This window comes from Sorex araneus, chromosome 8, assembly GCF_027595985.1.
Source record: "Sorex araneus isolate mSorAra2 chromosome 8, mSorAra2.pri, whole genome shotgun sequence".
Classification (NCBI taxonomy): Eukaryota; Metazoa; Chordata; class Mammalia; order Eulipotyphla; family Soricidae; genus Sorex; species Sorex araneus.
Genome location: NC_073309.1, coordinates 57383316 through 57408579, shown reverse-complemented (window position 1 = coordinate 57408579; position 25264 = coordinate 57383316). Strand labels below are relative to the sequence as shown.

The 25264-nt window shown below is 42.5% G+C and overlaps 1 pseudogene; it reads left to right on the top strand.

The window, feature by feature from the left end:
* The first annotated feature begins 723 nt into the window (after positions 1-723).
* On the top strand, positions 724-15039 carry LOC101542618 (uncharacterized protein C2orf78-like; annotated as a pseudogene).
* The last annotated feature ends 10225 nt before the right edge of the window (positions 15040-25264 follow it).

Below are 25264 nucleotides of genomic sequence, written 5' to 3'. Positions count from 1 at the left end.
GTTCGTAGATAAAGGTTCCTTTCTCCCTCCCTTCCTCCCTCCCTCCTCCCTCCTTTCCTTTCTTTCTTCCTTCCTTCCTCCCTTCCTTCCTTCCTCCCTCCCTCTCTCTCTTTCCTTCTTTCCCTTTCTTCTTTCCTTCTTTCTTTCCCTTTCTTTCTTTCTCTCTTTCTTTCTTTCTTTCTTTCTCTCTTTCTTTCTTTCTTTCTTTCTTTCTTTCTTTCTTTCTTTTCTTCCTTTTGCTAATTAGAAATTGCCAAATATTTTCTATTTAAAAAACAGTAGTCATCCTTAAAATATAAAGCTGTTTGGGCAAGAGAGATAGTTTAGTGGGCAGGGCGCCTCTCCTGAACCCAGTCGACCGAGCTCCTGCAGGAGAGATTCCTGAGTGTAGAGCCAGGAGGAAGCCCTGAGCGTGGCCATATCTGGCCTATAAACTGAAATAAATACATGAATAGATCAGGTTGAAACAATTTCCTATTCTATTTTTGTCCCTATTGTATCCTAAACTAAAGGACCCTAAGGAGTATTAGTCTATGTTTGCCTGATACAAGTTTGCAGCTGGCAGTTACTTTGTCATCTATTCTATACTTGCCTATTATTATTCCTAGGTGCATGTTTGCCTAGGAGAATAATCCTAACCTGGGGGTTTCTGTTAGGGGATAATTTCTCATAATAACCCATCACTTCCTAACCTTAAGTAAGTAATAATGTATATTATGAAGTATGGACGTACAATTTAGTTTTTAAATATTATTTAAAATACATTAGTAATGAATTAGTGTTGGTTAACAGTGCAATTGATATAATTATTTAGTAACTTTCTTATTTATTATTAAAATATGTAAGCTCTTGAGTATAAGAGGAGTATTTCCATAACATGAGAGTCTGAGGAAGGTGAAGCTGTTATAACTGTCTTGTAGGATACCATCTCTCTAACCTGCTTAATTCTACCTCTCTCTCTGTCCAAGTTGGTCTTCTTCTTGGGAATCTGACCTCCTTATTGGTGAGGCTCTACCTTTCATCTGCCTGTTTTGTGACATCATTCTCCCACAAAACCTACCACCACATGGTAGAATCTTGGGGTTCCCGTGCAGTTGTTTATAAACACATTTGGATCATCACAAGTGACCATGACCAGTGACTAATGACCATTAACCAGTCATCTTAACTAGACGTTTGTGGTGTTCTGATTCAGTGTTCAGACGTTCTTGTATCGTCTAGTCTACCTTTCGTCGAGTTTTCCTTTTCTCTGACCATGTCAAGTAAGGAATAATACGTTTCAGAGATTTTCATTAGATTTCTCATCCCTAAACTGAATAGTCAAGTAAAAACAGCATGTATTAATGGAAGAAAATATTCAACTAGAATTTTATAAACCTCATTTTAGCTTGACTTTGACATTTGCTGTGTGTTTTTAGACATTGACTTTCTTTCTCTCACATACAAAGTGTTTTTCCTCATTTATTACATTATATTTTAGACACATTTACAAGCTCAAATACCTGTATATACAATATATATATATGAGTGCTCATCCTCTGAGTTTCCTTTTCCTTTCAGTAGTGATTTTTACATGATATCCATGAAAAAAAGTAAATCAGATACAGTATTTAGACAGAAAGAGAAAATGTAGGTGCTGTAGAAAACTGTTACTATATACCAGGATGTTTTCTCTGGAATGGTCTCTCCACTTGTATTTATAGTCTAGTATTTTAAACGTGGTGCTATTCCAACGGCATGATCATGTGTCTTTGAGTTTTCTATCTAAACTAGGTGATAAGAAAAAATGGGATGTGGAGAAGTTGTGGAATGATGTGCGCTAGGGAGGCAGGTCTCAAAGATAAGGAAGTTTAGGATCATTTTCATCAAGCACTGACCAACAAGAAACCAAGAAGTAGAAGACAATATGAGGGAAAATAAAATAGGAAATAAAGAAAGAGAATATGGAGGGGGGTTATCAAGGAAGGATCTCTGTCACTGCATAGTCTCCTGAGCACTACAAGGAGTCGCTCCAGAGTACAGAGCAAGGAATAGCCCAAGATTACTGCTGGGTATTGGTCCAAACTCCACAACATTCCATGCCCCCAAAAGGTTATTGTAAAACCTGAGCAAGTCTCTATGCCATCTCTGGGCCTCAGGTTTTTTCTTGTACAATAAAATGTTAGCCATTCTCCTAGACTTATTTCTAGGAAATAACGTATGAGTCATAGGAGAGCACGCTACAGGCATTGTTAGGGCAAGGAGAAAGTAGCTCTAAGCAAGAAAACTATGTACAGACATCACCAGAGTCTTCTATAGCTGTTTTCACTTTAGGAGCACTGTGCCAAATACACAAAGTGTCAAATGCTCCACCCCTTCAACCACCAAAAATTGTTGGACTTTTGGTAACTCACTTGACTGTTGATACTAGAAGCATCTCTATGGCTAAACTTTTAAGTTAATACTGTTTCTCTCAAACTTCACAGGAGATTAGCATCAGTCTCACAGTTTTTTTTTCCACCCTCTTGTTCCTCACAGAAAATCTTCAAAAAGCATCGGTATTGGGAATGGCACATTCTCTGCAGCTTCCCCTTCCCGTGGTGAACCATGCAGCTTCCCTAACAGGAAGGGTCTGCAACTACTCCAGAGTATCTGCTCCAGCTGGTAGTTCTGCTTGGACCCTGCCCTCAGCCTCTGGCACCCCTTTCCAACCACTGATGGGTAGTGCCTATCTTGACCAACGTCCTAGCAGAACAATGCTGTCTGGAGTGTATGGCCAGAGCCAGATGCCCACCTCAGCTGCTTCCTACATTTTAGAGTGCTTTAGAGTGGGATATTGCAGGAAGTGCTGAAAAGAAGTCTTCCATGGGAGACTTTACTGTGACCGTCATTGACCAAGACACTGCTGTCTCTTCCATGCCGATGGCAGCTTGCTATGAGATAACCTTGGATACCAACATCATGGTGTCTCTGTACCCATCACTTTCTGCTACCCTTGTTGAGAGGACACCATCTTAGGTTCCAAATCAGAGTCATAGCCTGTCACTTCCCTACCAGGAAGGGAGCCAGGTGTATTATTATCCTCAGGGCACTCAGGGACTTCTCCTTTATGGAGAACTTAGTCCCTGCCTGCAATACTATGGCTCCATGTCATACACAGGAGGGAGGGGATCTGCCCTTCAAACATACAGCTACGCATCCCCAGAAATGCTTATGGTTCTAAAGGAGGTCCAGGCCCCAAGTAACCGACCACCAGCCTCCACCTCTGGAATCAACTACTCTGTGCTTGCTCAACGCATCACAGAATTGAATTATCAAGGTGAGCAAAACAGAGATAAGGGAAAGTCAGCATTCAAAACTTGAGGTCAAATCTGCAAGTGGAAAACTGTCCGTAGGCAGGTGGCATTTAAGTTAAATATACTGAGATTTTTAAGTTTATGAAACTTGCAATTAAATTAACTCAGTTTAATTTTAAACTCTCCTCATTTATTTTACAGCACCTTGTTTTTGATTCAACATAAGAGCTCCTAATGCATATTGAAAGGTATGATAGTCTAATGGCCACCTAGGCTCATATAATGAAACACCAGGAGCAGACTAAAGAATGCTACAGTTTTCAATGTCCTACTTCATGAATCCCCCAGTACTACCAAACTAACAGTAAACAATATTTTAACTATTGTTTTTGTGTGTTCTGAAGACATTTCAGAACTCTTATTCTGATGGTGCCTCTTTAGCTTTCCCGTACTTTAATGTACAACATGGTTCTGAATACACCTGGTGTTCAGAGATCCTATCCAAAGTCATCAAACCTACAATCTCCAATTGAGCACTGATTCCCTGATGAGTGGTGCTTAATTCTTTCTCCTGTTCCATGATATGAATTGTCCTTTTTTTTCCAGGAAAGTGGAGAAATTGAGAGTACCCTAAAATGCTAAGCTCTGTATAGCACTTAATAGTTTACAAATCTCTAATTTTGACCAACCCATCTCGACCAGGCTTGCTGCACCCTACTAGCTGTTCTATTCCTCAGTCTGCAACTTCTAGACCTGCTCCCTACAGGACAACAGCTAGCACTTCTCTCTAGCAGGAGCCTATTCCTGTCTCTGACCAAGCGCCAGGCTCCACCCAAACGTCAGAGTCATTTTCTACACCAAGACTTCCATTTCCACCCAATTCCATGAAGAAAGCCAAATGTTCCTGAGCCAGTAATGCCAAACCCCATCACAAAAGAGCAAAGACCAGAGCATGAGGCTATGAAAAGGAAGGCTCAGCAGCATCACCTCTTTGGGGAAAGTGCAGTTTTTTATTGAGAGAAAAAGAGCATCTCTCAATACTATGGCTACATAATGTGAGTAGCTGGAATGGTGGGCGCCACTTTAGGTCCAAGATGGTTGTCATAGACAAACACTTGAAATGCCATACACATTTCATTCATTCTGATATATTTTTAACAAGTTAAAAAGATGTGTTAATGTTCATAGATTGGTAATAAAAGTTCTGAATTTTGAGTTGCTGTCAACTGTGTTTGTTATTTGGAGGGGTTTGGAGTTGGAGGCTTGAGAAAGAATGGGGAGTTAGAGAGAGGACAAAAGAGAAACAGACAATATTCTAAGAAAGAGAAACTTGGTGCAGGGTTTTAAAGCCCATAAGAGAAATTTTATGGGCCTGATAAAGAGTGGGGAAGGCTCAGAGGAATAGTATTGCTGTAGGGCATTTGCCTTGCAGGAGGCTGATCCAAGATTCATCCCTGGAATCCTATATGGTCCCCTGAGTCCCACCAGATGTGGTCCTTGAGCACAGAGCCAGGAGTAAGCCCTGAGAACAACCAAGTATGCCCCCATATCCGGTCTCCTCCAAAAAAGAATGGGAGAACTGGCATGGTGAGGGGGTTTGATTTAAATAATAAAATTGGAATAGACTGAAGAAGGCAGATGAGTCTAAGATGACCAGAAGAACAGTATAAATTCTTTCATGGAGGCTGTCTATATGTCTCATGAACACCTTTGAAAAATTAAGAGATTTGAGACACATCTCCAAAAGATTTGGGTTGTCCTATCCATAAATGATCACAGTGGTGCGATGGAAACATATATTACTGGAAAATGAAACTACAGTTGAGTGGTCAATGACCCTCAGATTTATTCACGAGATACCGTTAATAGGGAACAAGTCAAGAGAACAGTTGTAGCAGGAATCCAGAAGATCAGTTCCTGAGAGATGTAAATATAAATCACCACACACTCAGGCCCTAGGTTGAGCACCCCTAGATGCACCATTTCACTTCATCTTCCCAACAATACTCAGAGCCGGTACTACGGGGTCCCTTTGCTAGCAAGGTTCCACAATGAGGTCCATATGTCTATGTAAGTTCTTTAGATTTGCAAACTCCCCAAGGAGGCCAAGCCGGCTTTCAGGCCACAGCATCCTGACACTGCTGGAGGGGGAGCTCAAAATATATTAGCTTGACAGGTCGGCTAGGTGGTCTTCCTTGGTTCCTGATGCCTGCAGGAACATCGCTGTTTACTGAAGCTCAGACAAGAATCAATGACACAAACGGTTTCGGGGGCTCGGCCGTGGGGAGCTACCGGATTGGGACATGCACACTAGGTCATCACTCCCAAAGTGGTTCTTACTTTCTCTCCTTGAGGTTGGGATGGTGCTGGTGGCAAGCGATGGTCCTAGGAGAGTTATGGGGTGATGGATGATAGGGAAGGAAATGGGGAAGCAGAGGGACTGGGGCAGCAGATGTACATCATCAGAACGTTGGTGGATGTTTTTTAAAATGTTTTTTGCTGAAAAATTGAATTTCATAAATAAGAGGAAAAACAAAAGTAGGAAAATAAAATAGGCTCCAAATAACAGGTTACAGACTAGGCCAGAGGGAGCTCAAAGGGCTGGCGTTCCTTCTGGAGCTCCTGGCTGGAACTTGGGCAGGGAGCCTGGGCCCTCCCAGCACCATGTAGTTTGACCCCAAAGCAACCCCCAAAAGTTATACGTGCAAAGACCAAAGAAACCCAAAGTAAGCTGCAGAACTTGAGAGTGGTGGCCTCATTTTACTTTTGTGGGGCTGTGGGAGGGAGTTTGAAATAAAGTGTTTTAAGTATTTCTTTAAGGGGAAAATAGTAACAACCCATTGGCCAACATAGAAATTAGAAGCCCACAGGGGGAGTGTACTCATGGCCTCATATTCCTACAATGAAAAAGGTAAGGAGCACTGTGTTTATGTAATTTAGAATTTTCAAAGAAAGAAACTCTGTCACAGACCAACAGTTATTCCCAATTTTCCTATTACCTTGTAGGGAATGAGTGAAGGAGAGAGAACTTGGACAGCATTAGGACGTTTGCCTTGCATGCGGCCAACCTGGATTTGATTCCTCCGCCCCTCTCAGAGAGCCCAGTAAGCTACCAAGAGTATCCCTGCCCGCTCGGCTGAGTCTGGCAAGCTACCCGTCACATATTCTATATGCCAAAAACAGTTCCAATCTCACAATGCAGACGTTATTGATGCCCACTCAAGCAAATTGATGAACAACGGGACGACAGTGCTACTTCATATACATGGATCCTAAATCATGTGTCAAACGGCCATCATTATGTTCCTTTCAAAACATGAGATGCTACCCCTTCTCCATTCAAACTCTCCCATGTCTCCAAATTTTTCTCAGAGCCAAAGCCAACATTCATACAATGGCCTATGAGGCCTTCCTTCTTTTACTTTCCCTTTCCTTTCATTCTTTCCTTTTCCTTCCTTCCTTTCTTCCTTCCTTCCTTCCTTCCTTCCTTCCATCTTTCTTTCTCTCTCTCTCTCTGCCTTTCTTCCTTCTGTTAATTAGGGACAGCAAATATTTTCTATAAATAACCACTCATAGTGAAACGTTAGTCTCTGAAGACCTGTCTCTGTCTCTGTCTCTGCTCAACTCTGCAGTTGTAGTATGAAATCAGACCCTGGAGCCTTGGCTGATCCTTCACCAGCAAAGTTACTGATTGTGTTTTTGCACTAGCTCTTTACTGGCCCTTTTCTCCACTTCTAAAAGTAGTTATTTGTACTTTTAGGTCAAATAACCAGGTCCTGAGCAATAACATACAGGTTAATATATTACTATTCCTGTGACTTACCCTGGTTCTATCTCCAGCACCACATATGGTCCCATGAGCACCACCACGAGTCACTCCTGAGCACAGAGGCAGGAGTACTTGAATACCATTGGGGCTGGCCCAAAACAAAACCTCTCCCTACACACGCGCACACACACACACACACACATACACACACACCGCATTTCTGGGGCTGAGATGATAGTATAGTTTGTAGGGTGCTAGCCATGCATGAAGACAATCTGCAAGGGGACCATATAGGATGGGATGCCAGGGATTGAACCCAGGTCCACCGTGTGCAATGCAAATGCTTTACCCACTGGTCATCACTTTGATCCAGATGATGACATTATTTTAAGTTACAACTACCTTCAAGAAACGCTTTTATTCATTCTGATTCCCTTCATAGATCCCCAATTATCCCATAGTACTTGGGATTTTCTAATGGATGATGTAACTTATTTATCACAATAATTGGTTGTAATCTGTCTAAATTGTTTCTCATCTGCCAAATCCAAATGTCACTTTCAATCTCCATCCAGCAGAGTTCAGTCACAGAGAATCAGTCACATAAGTAGATAAACAGCTGGATTGTCCAAGCTTAAGGGTCACCTGGGCAGCCATCTGTGGTCTCACAGGCAGGTCAATACAATGCAATATTGCTCCCCCAACCTCACCAGGTCCCAATAGGTGAACCATTGTTGAAGTTGACAGACATCAAGGACAGTAAGTAAGTACATTAACATGCCCTAGACACATGGAGAGCAGAGGCTAGTGTAGTTCACAGAGAATCACTAGGCATCCTTAAAATACAAAGTTGTTGGGGCAGGAGAATAGCTCAGTGGGCAGGGCACCTGTCCCTCACCCAGTTAACAGGGCTCCTCCGGAGTGATTGCTGCCTGCAGAGCCAGGAGCAAGCCCTGAGCATGGCGAGGGGAGGCCCCAAAACCAAAATAAATAAATAAATAAATAAATCAGAATGTTAAAGTTTTCTATTCTTTTTTTGGCCATATTGTCCCCTAAATCTAAAAGACCCTAAACAGTATTAGTCTATGTTTTCCTGGCACAAGTGTGCAGCTGGCAGATACTTTGTCACCTATTCTATCCTTGCCTACTATTCTTTTCTGGTTGAGTGTTCGCTATCGGAATACCCTACCCTTTGGGTTTTTTGTTAGGGGATGATATCTTATAACCCATCACTTCCTAACCCTAAAGAAGTAATGACATATATTATAAGGTATGAATGCAAATTTAACCTTATTAAATATTACATAAAATATATTATTAATAACTTAATGTTATTGGTTACTAGGCAATATAAATGATTACCTAGAATCTTTGTTGATTAATGAAATATCTAAGCTCTTTATTATAATAGGAGTATTTCCCTAACATGAGAGTCTGAGGAAGGTGAAACTGTTATAACTGTCTTGTAGGATTCCATCTCGCTAACCTGCTTAATTCTACTTCTCTCTCTCTATCCAATCCAGTCTTCTTCTTGGGAATCTGACCTCTTATTGGCTAGCCTCTACCTTTTAACTGCCCGCCTTATGACATCATTCACCCACCACATGGTAGAATCTTGGGGTTCTTGTGCAGTTGTTTGTAAACACATTTGGATCACTGCAAGTGACCAGTGACCAATGACCAATCACCATTGACCGGTCATCTGTACTGGACACTTGGAATCTTTTGATTCAGTGTTCAGACATACTCTCATATCGTCTCCTCTTCTCATCTACCTTTTGTTGGTATTTCCCCTTCGCTGACAATGTCAGGCAAGAAATTATATTTTCAAAGCTTTTCATTAGATTTCTTATCCCTAAACTTAGTAGTTAAGTAAAAACAGCATGTAATAATGGAAAAAAGTATTCAACTAGAATTTTATAAACCTCATTTTAGCTTGACTTTGACATTTGCTGTGTGATTTTGGACACTGACTTTCTTTCTCTCAGGTACAACGTGTTTTTACTCATTTATTAAATTATATTTTATAGACTTTAGAAGCTCAAATACATGTTTATATACGAGTGCTCATTCTTTGTGTTTCCCTTTCTTTTTAAAAGTGATTTTTACATTATACCCATAAAAAAGTAAATCAGAGACACTATTTTGACCGAAACAGAAAACATAGGTGCTGTAGAAAACTGTTAATGTATACCAGGATGATTAGTCTGTAACGGTCTTTTCACTTGTATTTGTACTTTATTATTTTACATTTAAAATAAATGTAAAATACTATTTAAAAGTGTCTTTGAGTTTTCTAACTAAACTAGGTGATAAGGGAAAATGGGGCATGGGGAAGGTGTGGGATGCTGAACAGTAGGGAAGCAAGTCCTCAAATGTAAGGAAGTTTAGGGTCATTTTCATCAAGCATTGACCAACAGAAGCCAAGAAGAGGAGGATGGTATGAGGGAGAATAAAATTGGAAATAAAGAAAGACTATGGAGGGATTTCTCAAGGAAGTGGAAACCGTTTGTGATAGAATGTTGAAGAGAACCAAAGATTTCAAATCAAAATAGAAAGATTATAGTTAAATACTCGGCTCGGGGCTTCTCCTGAAGCCCCTGCCTGGCACCTTTCCGCCGCCGCCATCAGATCCTGAACAATCTCCATCCTGCAGGTAAACAGGCAATCCCTTGGAGAGCCTGCCTCAGCACGGAGAAGCCCCCTCCCCGCCCCCTGCCCGCCTCGGCTCGGGGCTTCTCCTGAAGCCCCTGCCTGGCACCTTTCCGCCGCCATCGGAGCCTGACCAATCCCCACTCCGCTGCGTAGGGGCGTGCCCTCATCTTAGGGGGCGTGGCCTAAAAGTGGGCGTGGCCTCTTTCCGGAGCACAGGCCGCTAACGCGGCCGCAGTTATTTTTTTTTTTTTTTAATTTTTTTATAATTTATTTATTTTTAATTAGAGAATCACCGTGAGGGTACAGTTACAGATTTATACACTTTTGTGCTTATACTTCCCTCATACAAAGTTCGGGAACCCATCCCTTCACCAGTGCCCATTCTCCACCACCCGTAAACCCGGCGTCCCTCCCACCCTCCCCACTCCCATCTCCCCCCCACCCCACCCAGCCACTGTGGCAGGGCATTCCCTTCTGTTCTCTCTCTCTAATTAGCTGTTGTGGTTTGCAATAAAGGTGTTGAGTGGCCGCTGTGCTCAGTCTCTAGCCCTCATTCAGCCCGCAACTCCTTTCCCCCACATGGCCTTCAACTACAATGTAGTTGGTGATCGCTTCTCTGAGTTGCCCTTTCCCCGGAACGTGAGGCCAGCCGAGAAGCCATGGGGTCAACCTCCTGGTACTTATTTCTACGGTTCTTGGGTATTAGTCTCCCACTCTGATATTCTATATACCATAGATGAGTGCAGTCTTTCTATGTCTGTCTCTCTCTTTCTGACTCATTTCACTCAGCATGAAACTTTTCATGCCCATCCACTTAACTACAAAATTCTTGACTTCCTTTTTTCTAACAGCTGCATAGTATTCCATTGTATAGATGTACCAAAGTTTCCTCAACCAGTCATCCGTTTTGGGGCATTCGGGTTTTTTCCAGATTCTGGCTATTGTAAACAGTGCTGCGATGAACATATAAGTGCAAATGTCATTTCGACTATACTTTTTTGCTCCTCTGGGGTATATTCCCAGCAGTGGTATTGCTGGGTCAAATGGAAGCTCAACCTCTAGTTTTTTGAGTATCGTCCATATTGTTTTCCAAAAGGGCTGAACTAGTCGGCATTCCCACCAGCAGTGTAGAAGGGTCCCTTTCTCCCCACATCCTCTCCAACAGTGGTTGCTTTTGTTCTTTTGGATGTGTGCAAGTCTCTGTGGTGTGAGGTGGTATCTCATGGTTGTTTTGATCTGCATCTCTCTGATGATTAGTGATGTAGCGCACTTTTTTATGTGCCTCCAAAAGCACTTCTTGAGTAAACTCAAGTACTCATTTTTTAGATAGGATCAGAAACCAGGGTAAGGTTGCTAACCTTCAATTCATCAACTAGATTGAGTCATATGTGAACCATAGGTAACAGATAGGAATTGCAAAAGTCAAATGAAAATCTGGAGATTAAAATGGTAATAGTTGTAGTGACGGCAAATGCCTACATTAATGTAAGGTATCTTCCTCCTCAGTTCTGGCTTTGTAGTGATCAAAACAAAGTCCTGGCAAGAAAGTCCACATGCTTAGGTTTCATAACCTGGAAATACACAAGGGACAGAGAGATAGCACAGGAGAGGATAAGGCACTTGCCTTGTATGCAGCCAATCCAGTGGGATCTCTGTCACTGCATCCACTCTACTCAGAACTACAAGGAGTCACTCCAGAGTACAAAGGAATAGCCCAAGATCACTGCCAGATATTGGTCCAAACTCCACCCAACCCCACTACCAATAAAAATAATGAGAAAACTTGACCAAGTCTCTATGCCATCTCTGGGCCACAAGTTTCTTTCTTCTGTAATAAAATGTTAGTCATTCTCTTAGGACTTCCTAGTTTTAAAATGCTTCCATTCTAGGGAATAATGTATGAGTTAAATTGGAGAGAAAGCTACAGGTAGAGCTAGGGCAAGGAGAAAGTAGCCGTAAGCAAGAAAACCATGTACAAATATCACCGGAGTCTTCTATAGCTCTGTTTTCAATTTGGGAGCACGGTGCTAAATACACAAAGTGTCAAATGCTCCACCTCTTCAACCACCAAAAATTGTTGGACTTTTGGTAACTCAGTTGAATGTTGGTATTACAAGCTTCTCTATAGCTAAAACTTTAAGTTAGTATTGTTTATCTCAAATGTAGCAGGAGATTATTAGATTATTAGATCACAGACTTTTTTCATCACCCTCTTGTTCTTACAGAAAATTTTCAAAATCCATCTGTATTGGGAACTGCACATTCTCTGCAGCTTCACCTTCCCGTGGTGAACCATGCAGCTTCCCAACACCAGCCTCCACTTCTGGAATCTACTGCTCTGTGTCTGCTCAACCTATCACAGAATCCAGTTATCAAGGTGAGTAAAATGGAGGGAAGGAAATCCGGCATTCAATACTTGGGGACAAATCTGCAAACGGGAAACTGTCCATAGATGGGTGACATGTAAGCTTAATAAACAAAGATTTTTAAATTTATGAAACCTGAAGTTAAACTCAGTTTAAGTTTAAACTCCCCTCACACATTTTACAGCACCTATTTTCACACTTAAGATAAGGACTCCAAATTCAGATAGAAGGCACATAGGATAATGGCCATGTAGGTTTCATAGAAGAAAACTTCAGGAGCATAACAAGGAGTGCCACATTTTCCTAGTTGGTCAGTCCCCCAGCATTACCACAGTAACAATAAACTCCATTTCTTAAACTCTTGTTTTTGTGATTTCTGAAGACATTTTAGAACTCTTATTCTGATGGCACCACACTAACTTTAATGTACAAGAAGGTTCTGAGTACACTGTGTACTGGGAGATCCTGTCCAAACTTATCAAACCTAGAATCTCTACTTGAGCACAAACTTCATGAGGAAGTGTTGCTTTATTCCTTCTCCTATTCCATGATATGAACTATCCATTTTTTGGTTAGGAAAGTGAAGAAATTGACTATATTATGCTTAGCTCTGTATAGCATTTAATAGTTTACAAATATCTAGCTTTAAAAAATCTGTAGTTTTGGGGAGGCAGTATGTGGGTCACAGCCCACAGTGCTGAGGTCTTAATCCTGGCTCTGTGCTCAGAGATCACTGCACAAGGTGCTTAGGGGATCGAATGTGATCCTGAGGATTAAACTGAGGTCAGCTCTGCGCAGGGCAGGTGCCTTACAGACTGCTATCCCTCTGTCCCAAGTCTCTTATTTTCAAGTCCAGTTTACACAGAAACTCTTTCAAATACAAAGAAAACCAAGACAACGGCACCACATGAATGACAGTAAGAATTACAACAGTTACCTCTAATCTCCTAGCATAGGGCCATGTCCATGATCCTTAGAAGAGCCAGTAACAATGCCTTGCCCATTTCTGGCAGGTGAACAATTTTAGCGCCACTATTTGTGTGGAGGGAGTATCTTGTTTTGGGGGACCTGATTTCTTCTTTGGTTCCTTTGTAGTGATGAATTCCCTGGGGATGGAGACTTCCATGGCATTGCAACCTTCAAGTCAGATATTTTGTCTGACACAAACTTCTGAATTGCCCAAGTCTTGCAGTAGCAGGAATCAAATACTTGAGAGGAACCCACCACCTGAGCTCTTGGATGTTCCCATAATAGCTCCAGCCAAAAGGAACCTGGCGCTGCCTCCAGCTACAACTCGGGAACAAACGGATAAGAATTTGGATGAGATTAAACCTGGGCTTTCAAAGTCTCTGGATACCTTGCAGACCCCAATAGAAAACCAAGATCCTCCACTGTGCCCTTTAGCAATCCCTGATATCCACCAGCTCTTAGCCGGCATTGACCCTCTCAGCCAGGAGCAACAGCCTGGCACTGAAACTACTGGTCAGCAAAAGAATGGTCTATGTTTTGAGCACCCAGGAACACTTGAAAGTGGGATTGAATCTGGCGGAAGTTGTGCAGACATCACAACACTGGTGGAAGATATACATTTTCCCCAGCACTTTGATCGCTTAAAAGATCATTGCAAAGATCTGCAGGTAATGAACACCACAGATACCATCACTCTGAATCAGGGGCTCGAAAATTCAAGTGGCACTAAGGAACCCTCCTATCAATCCCAGAAGAACAAAAATAAGGCCTCTGAGCCTCTTGAGGGAGAACCCAAGGCCAAAATCCCACTAAAAGACCGAGAACGCTTGCCAGGGGGAGAAGTAAGTGATTGTAATGCTGCAGATAGTGATAGGTGTCCTGTGACCATGGCCAAACAGAACAGCAAACCTCAGAATGCTGCATCCAGCAGGATCAGCAAGACAAAGAGCCATGGGCTGGGGAAGACAAAAAAGGCCAGAGAAAACTCTAAGAAAACTGAGGAGAGTAAGCAGCCAGGGAACAAGGTCCTGGCAGAAGACAAGCCCATCATTGCCAGGATGAAACGCAAGAAAAGTGAACCTGAGGTTTGCCAGGAGGCTTTTAAAAAGCCGCGCAGCTGCCTAGGCGCGCGCATGCTGGAGTCTGTGCAAGTGTTTCATGCACTGGGGAAGAAGAGTGCTCAAAAGCCTGGATTCTCTTCCTCCCGGGTCCTGGCTAGCTCAAAGAAGCCCAAAGATTTCCATCCATCCTCAGCTGTCAAACCCTGGCTAGGTGCGACAAAGGATGGAAAAGGTCTTGAGGAAACTCAGGTCAGAGCTCAGAAACCAAGCAGCAGTGCTGAAGAACGCTCGTCTCCATCCCAGTATAAGCTGCCACCTCCTGGGAAGGTCAAATTGGCACCTTTGCCTTTCTAATCATGGAGAAACCTCAAGCTCGACCTGTTCCTCGGAGACCACAGTCTCTGGCTTCACATCGTCCAGCTGCAGCTCACCCTGGCAGGCCTGGCTCTACCAACTCAGCTCAGCCAACTGCCTCCAATTCATCCCGGCCAACTACTGCATCTTTGCCAGGTCCTGCCAAGCCAGCTCAGCCCATTTCGACCAACCCATCTCGACCAGGCTTGCTGAACCCTACTAGCCGACCTATTCCTCAGCCTGCAACTTCTAGACCTGCTCCCTTCAGGGCAACAGCTAGCACTTCTCTCCAGCGGGAGCCTCTTCCTGTCTCTGTGACCAAGCACCAGGCTCTACCCAAACGTCAGAGTCAGTTTCTACTCCAAGACTTCCCTTTCCAACCAATTCCATGGAGAAAGCCCAATGTTCCTGAGCCAGTAATGTCAAAGCCCATCACAAAAGACCAAAGACAAGAGCGTGAGGCTATGAAAAGGAAGGCTCAGCAGGAGCGTGAGAATGCTGCCAAATGCACCTCTTTGGGGAAAGTGCAGATTTTTATCGAGAGAGAAAAAGAGATGGACATCTCTCGATACTATGGCTATGTAATGTGAGTAGCTGGGATGGTCGGTGCCACTTTAGGCACCAGATGGTTGCCATAGACAAACACCTGAGATGCCATAACATTTCATTTATTCTAATATATATATATATATATATATATTTTTTGCTTTTTGGGTCACACCCAGCGATGCTCAGGGGTTACTCCTGGCTTTGCACTCAGGAATTGCTCCTGGCAGTGCTTGGGGGACCATATGGGATGCCGGGGATCGAACCCAGGTCGGCCGCGTGCAAGGCAAACGCCCTACCCGCTGTGCTATCGCTCCGGCCCCTATTCTAATATATTTTTAATAAGTTAAAGAGATGCATTAAGTTAATAGACTAATAATAAAAGTTCTGAATTTTGAAATGCTGTCAACAGGGTTTGTTATTTGGAGTGGGTTGGGGTTGGAGGATGGCATGAGAAAGAATGGGAAGTTTGAGAGAGGACAAAGTGGAAATAGACAAGACTGTAAGAAAGAGAAAGAGACCTGTTCTGGGGTTTTAAAGCCCCAAAGAGTAGAAATTCCATGGGCCTGATGATGAGTAGGGGAGGGTCAGAGGAATATTATAGCTGATAGGGCATTTGCCCTGTATGCGAGGCTGACCCAAGTTCGATCCTTGCAATCTTATATGGTCCCCCGAGTCACACCAGATGTGATCCTTGAGCACAGAGCCAGGAGTAAGCCCTGAGCACAACCAAGTATGCCCCCATTCCCGGTCTCCTCCAAAAATGAATGGGAGAAATGGCATGGTGAGGGGGTTTTATTTAAATAATGAAATTGGAATAGACTGAAGAAGGCAGATGAGTCTAAGATGACCAGAAGAATAGTAAAAATTCTTTCATGCAGGCTGTTTTTATTCCTCACGACCACCTCAGAACATAAAGTGATTTGAGACACATCTCTAAAAGGTTTGGTTGGTACGCAGCCCGGAAAATGCTCCGGACCCGAATTGGGGCCAACAACACCGGGGAGCCGGAAGGAGGAGGTGCAGCCATCACACCTTCTCCAGATGGAGCCCTGGCAACACTGAGCAGCAACTAACACGGCTCCGGGATTCGGGACTGGCCGCACGACCTTTTCTAAAACCTGAAAACATACAATCTTTTAATGGAAAACTAATTATCAAATGCTTCCTTAATAGGGTTATCTTGTTTGGAGGTATAACTCCCACAACAATAGTGAGTTTTGTGTTGAAATATGAAACATAATCAAGGTGAAGAGAAAATGAAGTGAAATTCATCAGTTATACACTTGGGGTGGGGGGCGGGGGGTATACTGGGGATTTTGGTGGTGGAATATGGGCACTGGTGAAGGGATGGTGTTTGAATACGGTATAACTGAGACATAAACCTGAGAACTCTGTAACTTTCCACATGGTGATAAAATAAAAAATAAATAAATAAAATTAAAAAAAAATAAAAAAATAAAATGTTTGGTTGGTATATCCATAAATAACCATGGCTGGGGGATGCGAACAAATATATTGGGGAAGAAACCTACCAGATAGTATTATATTATATTATATCATATTATATTATATTATATTATATTATATTACTCAGAGTTATTCAGGGGTGACCGTTAACAGTGATCAGCCCAAGAGAACCGTTGTAGCAGGAAGCCGGAAGATCAGCTCCTGGGTGATGTGACGATAAATCACTACGTTCTCAATCCCGATGTTCAGTACCCCTAGATGCACCGTTTCACTTCATCTTCCCAACAATACTCAGAGCCGATATTACGGTGCCACTTTGCAATAGAAGTTCAACAATGAGGTCCATATGTCTATGTATTTGCAAACTCCACAAGGTGGCCAAGCCGGCTTTCAAGCCACAGCATCCTGACACTACTGGAGGGAGAGTTGAAAATATACTAGCTTGATGGGCCAGCTTGGTGGTCTTCCTCGGTTCCTGGTGCCTGAAACATCGCCTTTTACTGACGCTCACTCAAGATCAATGCTATAAATGGCGCTGAGGGCTGGATCGTGGGAGGTACCAGACTGGGACATGCGCACTAGGTCGCCACTCCCGAAGCGGTTGGTACCAGTTCTCCTTTCAGCTGGGAAGCTGTTGGTGGGAAGAGAGGGCCCTAGGAGAGTTGTGGGGTGATGGATGAAAGGGAAGGACTTGGGGAAGTCTGACACAGGGACAGCAGGTTGTCATCATGGGAAAGTTGGTGGTTTATATGAAAATGCATTTTAGTGAAAAATTGCATTCCATAAATGAGAGGAACAACAAAAACAGGTTAGAACAAATAAAATGGGTTTAAAATAGCAGTTCACATACAAGGTCAGAGATTGCTCAAAGGGCCAGAATTCATTCTGGAGTTCCTTGCTGGATCTTGGGTAGGAAGCCTGGTTCCCACCACCACCAGCAACACTTGATGTAACTCCAAAATAACTGCCGAAGCACTGTTTACAATAGCCAGAATCTGGAAAAAACCCGAGTGCCCTAGAACAGATGACTGGTTGAAGAAACTCTGGTACATATATACAATGGAATACTATGCAGCTGTTAGAAAAAATGAGGTCATGACGTTTGCATATAAGTGGATCTACATGGAAAGTATCATGCTAAGTGAAATGAGTCAGAAAGAGAGAGACAGACATAGAAAGATTGCACTCATCTGTGGAATATAGAATAATAGACTATAAGACGAACACCCAAGAATAGTAGAAATAAGTACCAGGAGGTTGTCACCATGGCTTGGAGGCTGTTCTCTCATTCTGGGCAACTCAGAGAAGGGAACAGCAAGTAAAATGTGGTTGTTGGTCATGTGGGGGAAAGATGATGCGGGCCAAATATAGACTGGAGACTGAACGCAATGGCCACTCAACACCTTTATTGCAAACCACAACACCTAATCAGAGAGAGAGAACAAAAGGGAATTCCCTGCCATAGTGGCAGGGTGGGGTGGGGGGAGACGGGACTGGGAAGGGGGGGTGGGATGTTGGGTTTACTGGTGGTGGAGAATGGGCACTGGTGAAGGGATGGGTTATCAAACTCTGTAAGGGAGAAACATGAGCACAAAAATGTATAAATCTGTAACTGTACCCTCACGTTGACTCACTAATTAAAAATAAACTATAAAAAAAAAAAAAGAAAATTTACTTCATAATTAAAAAAAAAAAAGAAAAAGCTAGGAATTCAGTTCCTCAATAAATAGATTTTATCAGAAAAAAAAAACAAAATTGGAACAAAAAGGTAAAGTAAAAAAAAAATAAATAACTGCCGAGTGTTATAGATGCAAGGACTAAAGAAACACAAAGCAAGCTGCCGAATATTGAGAGTGGTGGACTCCTTTTTCTTTTGTGGGGTGTTGGAAGGGGCTTTAAACAGACCTGTTTTCAGTATTTCTTTAAGGGAAAAAAAGTAACAACACCTTGGCCAGCACACAGATTATGGCCCAAAGGGTAACTGTCCTGACACCTTATATTGCTACAATGACAATTTAAGCCTTATTATGTTTAGCTAATTTAGGGTTTGCAGGAAACAATTTGCTACAGCCCAACAGTTATTCCCAATTTTCCTAGGTGCTTCTAGGGAATTTGTGAAGGAGAGAGAACCTGGACCCTTGTAAAATACACATCTGCATAAAGATCCATCTTTTTTTGTTGGATCCATCATCTGAGACTAACTTCCGTGGCATTTGGTATACTTACTAGCTTTCAAGTATTACCAGTATTTCATGTATCCCATTGTCATCATTGCAAAGAACAGCCTCTTCACTACCCACTGACCTCTCCATTGTCTCTCTTCTCTGGTTCCTGGCAACATTCTCCTTTTCTCTTTATGAGTTTGCATCCTCTGAACACTTCATATACATGGATCCTAAGATATGTGACATTGTGACTGCCTTTGTCAAAACCTGGTGCTTTCAAAGTTTATCTGTGCTATAGTGTGTCAGTACTTCATATGACTAATATTTTGTTGTATAGATGTACCATATTGGGTGTATCATATTGGAGAGGATTCCATACTTCATAAATGGACAGAGCCCTGGACATCTCATATGTAGGCTAAAAGAAATATTGACAGTGAGAGGAGACATAGTACAGAGGGTAGGATGCTTGCCTTGCATGCAGTAGGCCTGGATTGGCTCCCTGACACTCCGTATGTTCCTCTGAACCCTGTCAGGAGTGATCGCTGAGCGCAGAGCCAGGAGGAAGCGCTGAGCACCATCAGGTGTGACTCAAACACAAAAAATAAAAGCATTCACACACATACAAAATACAGTCCCGTTCATGTAGTTTTAGATGGTAACAACCTCATGGTGTACACTGGCTAATGGCCATTCAAAGAGATCATCAACCCTGCAAACGGTCCTTTGTTTAGTAAAAACTTGATTGAATAGATGCTATGGCTGGTGATAGACAGATTTGGTACATTATCAGGTGAGTCAATCGCATGACATTTGTTCTGACAAAATGGAGACAGAAGAAGATGATGCAGATAGAAGAGAAGGTCATGTTACAACTGAGGCCAAGACATGAGTGTATTAGCCACCAGACAAGCTACCTGGCAGTTACCAGAAGTTAAAAGAAAATGCAGGCTAAAGACCTTCTAGAGAGGGCATGTATCCTGGCTGACACCATTGTCACAGTGATGTGTCTATTAAATTTCTGGCTTCCAGGAGGGTGGGTTTTTTTCTTCTGATGTGTAAACTACCAGGTGATTAGTTAGAGCAGTCACAGAAAACAAACAAACAAACAAACACAACACAACGCTTCAATAGCACAAGAGCCTGTAAAACAATACAGTGCTCCAGCAACAAATATTTGAAACCAGTACATATAAAATTTTAAAATCTTTTCTATTTCATTCTTAACTAAACACAGTACTATTAATGGAACATGTGTTCTGCAGGTAGTGATACCTAGAGCCTGGGACTTAAACATTACCGGCCTTGTTTCATGCTCCACACTGATTTTAAAACTATTTTGGTATTTAATTATAATGACTCCCCAAAATGCAGCTTTGCAACGATGGAGAGCACTGAAGGGAATGAAGACCGTCTTATGTTGAAACTGGGAATTGACTGGCTAGATGCTCATGCAGGATCTAAAAGATGTCAAAGCGCTTATAGGGTGCTTGCATTGGAAATAGTTGACCCAAGTTCAAACACTGGCATATCATATGGTCCCCTGAACCTGCCAGGAGAGACTCTTGTGCACAGGGAGTAAGCCCTGAGAACCACCAAGTGTGGGTGCCCCAAAAGTTTTGTGAATGTCCTGCTAAATTATATCAGTTGCTTTTGTGGCCTTGTGGTACCCCAGTATATCTTATGACCTAAATCCTAATTGGTTTTTTTGTGGCCCTAAAATTTGTCAAAGAGCCACCATAATGTTTCTTTCAAAACATGAGATGCTACCCCTTTTCCATTCAAACACTCCCATAGGTCTGAATTTTTGTCAGAGTTAAAGCCAACATTCTTACAGTGGTCTATAAGGCGCCTTTCTTCTACTTTCCTTTTCCTTTCTTTCTTTCCTTTTCCTTTCTTTCTTTCCTTTTCCTTTCTTTCTTCCCTTTTCCTTTTTCCCTTCATCCTTCCTTCCTTCCTTCCGTCCTTCCGTCTCTTTATTTCTTCTTTCTTTCTTTCCTTCTATGTTCCTTTTGTTAATTAGGGATCAGCAAGAATTTTCTATTTAAAAAATCACACACAGTAAATAGGTTACTCTTTGAGGATCTGTCTATGTCTCTGCTCATCTCTGCAGTTTTACTATGAAATCAGCCCCTGGAGCCTTGGCTGATCCTTCACCATAAAAATTTCCAATTGTGTCTCGGCACGGGCTCCTACTGGGTGTTCTTTTCTTCACTTCTAAAAAATATTTCTACTCCAGATATTGAGCAATAACATAGGGTGAATATATTAATATTCCATGTGACTGACCCTGGTTCTATCTCCAGCACCACATATGGTCCCTCAGCACCACCAGAAGTCACTCCTGAGCACATAGACAGGAGTACTTGAGTACCACTAGGGCTGGCCCCAAATCTCTGTACTCTCTCTCTCTTTCTCTCTCTCTCTCTTTCTTGCCATGCTCTCTCTCACACACACGCAGAGTTCTAGGGCTGGATTGATAGAACAATGAGTAGAGTGCTTGCCATGTATGAGGACAATCCTAAGGGTTCATGGGACCATATGGAATGGGATGCCAGGAATTGAACCCAGGTTCACCATGTGCAAGGCAAATGCCTTACTCACTGGACTACAACTTTGATCTAGATACTACACTATTTTAAACTACAACTGCTCTCAAGGACTACTTTTATTATTCTGATTCCCCTTATAAATCCCCAGTTATCCCATACTATGTGGGATTTTCTAATAGATGGTGTAATTTCTTTATCACAATAATTGGCTATAACCTGCCTAAATTGTTTCTCATCTGCCAAATCCAATTGTCACTTTCAACCTCCATCCAGCAGGGGCCAGTCACAGAGAATGAGACAAACACATATGTAGACAACCACGTGGATTGTCCAAGATTTAGGGTCACCTGGGCAGCCACCAGTGATCTCACAGGCAGGTCAATACAATGCAATATTGCTCACCCAACCCCACCAGAGCCCAACAGGTGAGCCACTCTTGAAGATGGCAGAGACATCAAGGACAGTTAGTAAGTCTGTCAACATGCCATAGGTACAAGGAGAGCAGAGGGTGGGTAGTTCACACGGCAAATCAGTAGGCATCTGTACATTAGAAAGTGTTGGGGCAGGAGAGAGAGTTCAGTGGGCAGGGCACCTGTCTTACACCCAGTCTACTGAGCTCCTCCTGAATCCAGAGCCAGGAGTAAGCCCTGAGTATGGCCAGGTGTGGTCCCCAAACCAAAATGAATAAGTTTGTGGCAGTTTCCTGTTCTCTTTTTGGCCATATTGTTCCCCAAATCTAAAAGACCCTAAACAGTATTACTGTTTTCCTGGCACAAGTTTGCAGTTGGAAGATACTTTGTCATCGATTATAGAATCAGCATAGCTTGCCTACTGTTCTTTCCTGGGTGTGTGTTGGCCTAGTGAATATCCAAACCTTGGGGTTTTCTGTTAGGGGATGATTACTCATATTAATCCGTCACATCCTCATCCTAGTAAGCCCCTTGTTAAATCATAGATCTTTGAAAGCATGGATTTTTTTTTCTGTCTACTTGCTCAAATGTGTATACCTACTCCTTTATTAAACAGTGTTTGATACTGTTAATTGAGGTTTATTGAGTTGTCTACTCAATAAATATCACTTGAACGCCTGTATAAATGTTTCCAAGGAGTATATAATAGTAGCATTTAGGTATCTATATTAGGAAGAGGCTTTTATATTGAGGAGGATTAGTGACTAATGGTGTAAATACTGCTCTGCAATGTATCTTCACACTAACAAAAGAACATTTTAGGTAGTGGAATAAGCCATGCAAAGATTACTCTTCCAAAAGCCATGTGCTTTTCATTTCTTGGTAGAACAGTGCAGTTCCTATTACCCTTTGCTAAATTGCCCTTGTTGTTTGTCAGATTCCCCATACAGCCATTTCTGATCATTTAGTGAACAAAGATTTTTGAGTGTCTTACTGTACAGACAACATTCTCATTATAATAGATACATAGGCAGTGTATGCATCTAATGTGTATGTATTATTATGTATGTATAATAATTATTATGTATGTGTAATAATAATTATTGCTATAATTATATTTTATTATTATTATTATGGCAGAGCCTGGCAAGCTCCCCGTGTCGTATTCAATGTGCCAAAAACAGTAACAATAACAGGTCTCATTCCCCTGACCCTGAAAGAAGCCTCCAATCATTGGCAAAGACGAGTAAGCAGAGACTGCTAAAATCTCAGGGCTGGGACAAATGGAGACGCTACTGACGCCTGCTTGTGTAAATCGATGAACAATGGGATGACAGTGCTACAGTGATACTATTATTATGTATGTATTATTATGTATTCATATGTATATATCAGTGAGAGTATCCCGCCCACACGGCAGAGCCTAGCAAGCTACCCTGGCATACTTGATATGCCAAAAACAGTAACAATTACAGTCCTCATTCTCCCCTGACTCTGAAAGAGCTCCAATACACCATCGGGCTACACTAGCACACAACAGGGACGAATGGAGATGTTACTGGCGTCCGCTCGAGCAAATCAATGAACAATGAGATGATAGTGATACAGTGATATAATAGTGGCATGCAATTCTTTTTATCTCATTCCATATTATAATACCCAGTCACAACTACCAATTATAGCACTGTAGCACTGTCGTCCCGTTATTCACTGATTTGCTCGAGTGGGCACCAGTAACATCTCCGTTGTGAGACTTGTTACTGTTTTTGGCATATCGAATACAGCACAGGTAGCTTGCCAGGCTCTGCCGTGTGTGCGGGATACTCTCGGTAGCTTGCTGGGCTCTCCAAGAGGGATGGAGGAATCAAACCTGGGCCAGCCGCGTGCAAGACAAATGCCCTACCTGCTGTGCTACTGCTCCATCCAAGTTCCAGTTACTTATTTATAAATGACTTTTTAAACCCCAAATAGGATAATAATAAACTCCAGAACCCAAAATGTGTAAGTAAAATGATTCTAAGGGCTGGAGTGATAGGACAGTAGGTAGGGCATCTGCCTTACATGCCTCTGACCTGGGTTCGATCTCTGGCACCCCGTAGAGTCCCAAGGCCTGCCAGGAGTGAACTTTGAGTGCAGAGTCAGGAGTCAGCCCTGACCTTGCTGGCTGTGGCCCCAAAGCAAAACAAAACATGTCTTATTTCATTTTATTCTTGTTGGAAATCACAGCCTAGAGAATAGAACACTAATCTAAAACAAAGCCTTTGAATTATGAGAATGCAAATAACTGGCAGGTAACACAAGGAAATTCATTTGAAATAAAACTGACTCCTTATTCACTGTGAATATTATTTATAGCAAAACACATAGACACACAGATAATGAAGACCTTTTGAAGGACAAAAATTCACTTTCCCAAGAAATAATTCTGAGGGACTGTAGGTACCAGTCTTCAAACTATAGGTGGAGCCCTTACCTTGTTGGGGACTGCTCAGGACCCTGAACTAAAGAGGACCCCGAAACCTTTACCCTGGACAAACCGGAAAATTCCATTACCAGCTTTGCTTGATCTGAGGCACAGGTGCCCTTGTGACAAAGGAAATAGCCAAACTCAAGAGGTAAAAGTAGCCCAGGGCAGTTAACTAAGAGACGCTATAAAGCCCTAAAGTAGAATACCTTCCTCTACCTTGTGCATTCCTCCTGCCAGATGCTCCTGCCAGATAGACCCTTGCCTTCCTCTCCCCACTATTTCTCAATCTACTCTTGAAGAATGTTGTAAGCCCACCTAATACACCCCGAACCTTTCCTTATTTGGCCTGAGAAGACACTTCCCTGATGATTGACAACTTATGTACCAACCCCCTGCTAAGTAAAGTATAAAACCAGCGTGGCAGTTAATAAAGTTGCCCTTGATCGGCATGTGTCGTCTTGGGCCCCCTGTTTACTAACCTCACTAGTCTTATTTCAGATCGGGACCCTCACAGAATCCACCTAATTAAGAGCGCTTTCCACTGTTGTCTCTCCGCGGGCCGGAGAGATCTCCAGGGGAACGCGCATTACCTCTGATGCATCTTCATCACTGTCATCCAGTTGCTCAGCAACTTGCTCGATCGGGCACCAATAACGTCTCCATTATGAGACTTGTTACTGTTTTTGGCATATCAAATTCACCATGGGTAGCTTGCCAGGCCCTGCCGTGGGAGTGAGATACTCTCAGTTGCTGGCTGGGCTCTCCGAGAGGGATGGAGGAATCGAACCTGGGTTGGCCACAGGCAAGGCAAACGCCCTACCTGCCCTGCTATCGCTCCAGCCCATACATCTTCATATCATTGGTATTACTAACTTCTAGGAATAACTTCATCAGGATTCCACTGAAAAGGAACATAATTTGTATGCATTCATAATGCCTTCCCAATTATGTGAAGCGGGGAGGAGAAAGGGGTAGCTTAGAGAAGAAAGTCTGCCACTTTCCCTCTATTCACCTCTGCTGGGTGAATGGCTGAGGAAATCTAGGAATGAGTCTGCAGTGAGCCTTCTTTGCAGGAAAGTGAAGCTAGTCATTACCCAGACCTTATCCAGAATGTTCAGGTCCATCATCTTTGCCTCTTCGAAAAGAGTTCTAGAAGAGGAGCAGCGAATTAAAACCAAATTTATTTGGAAGTTTTGTTTGGTGGG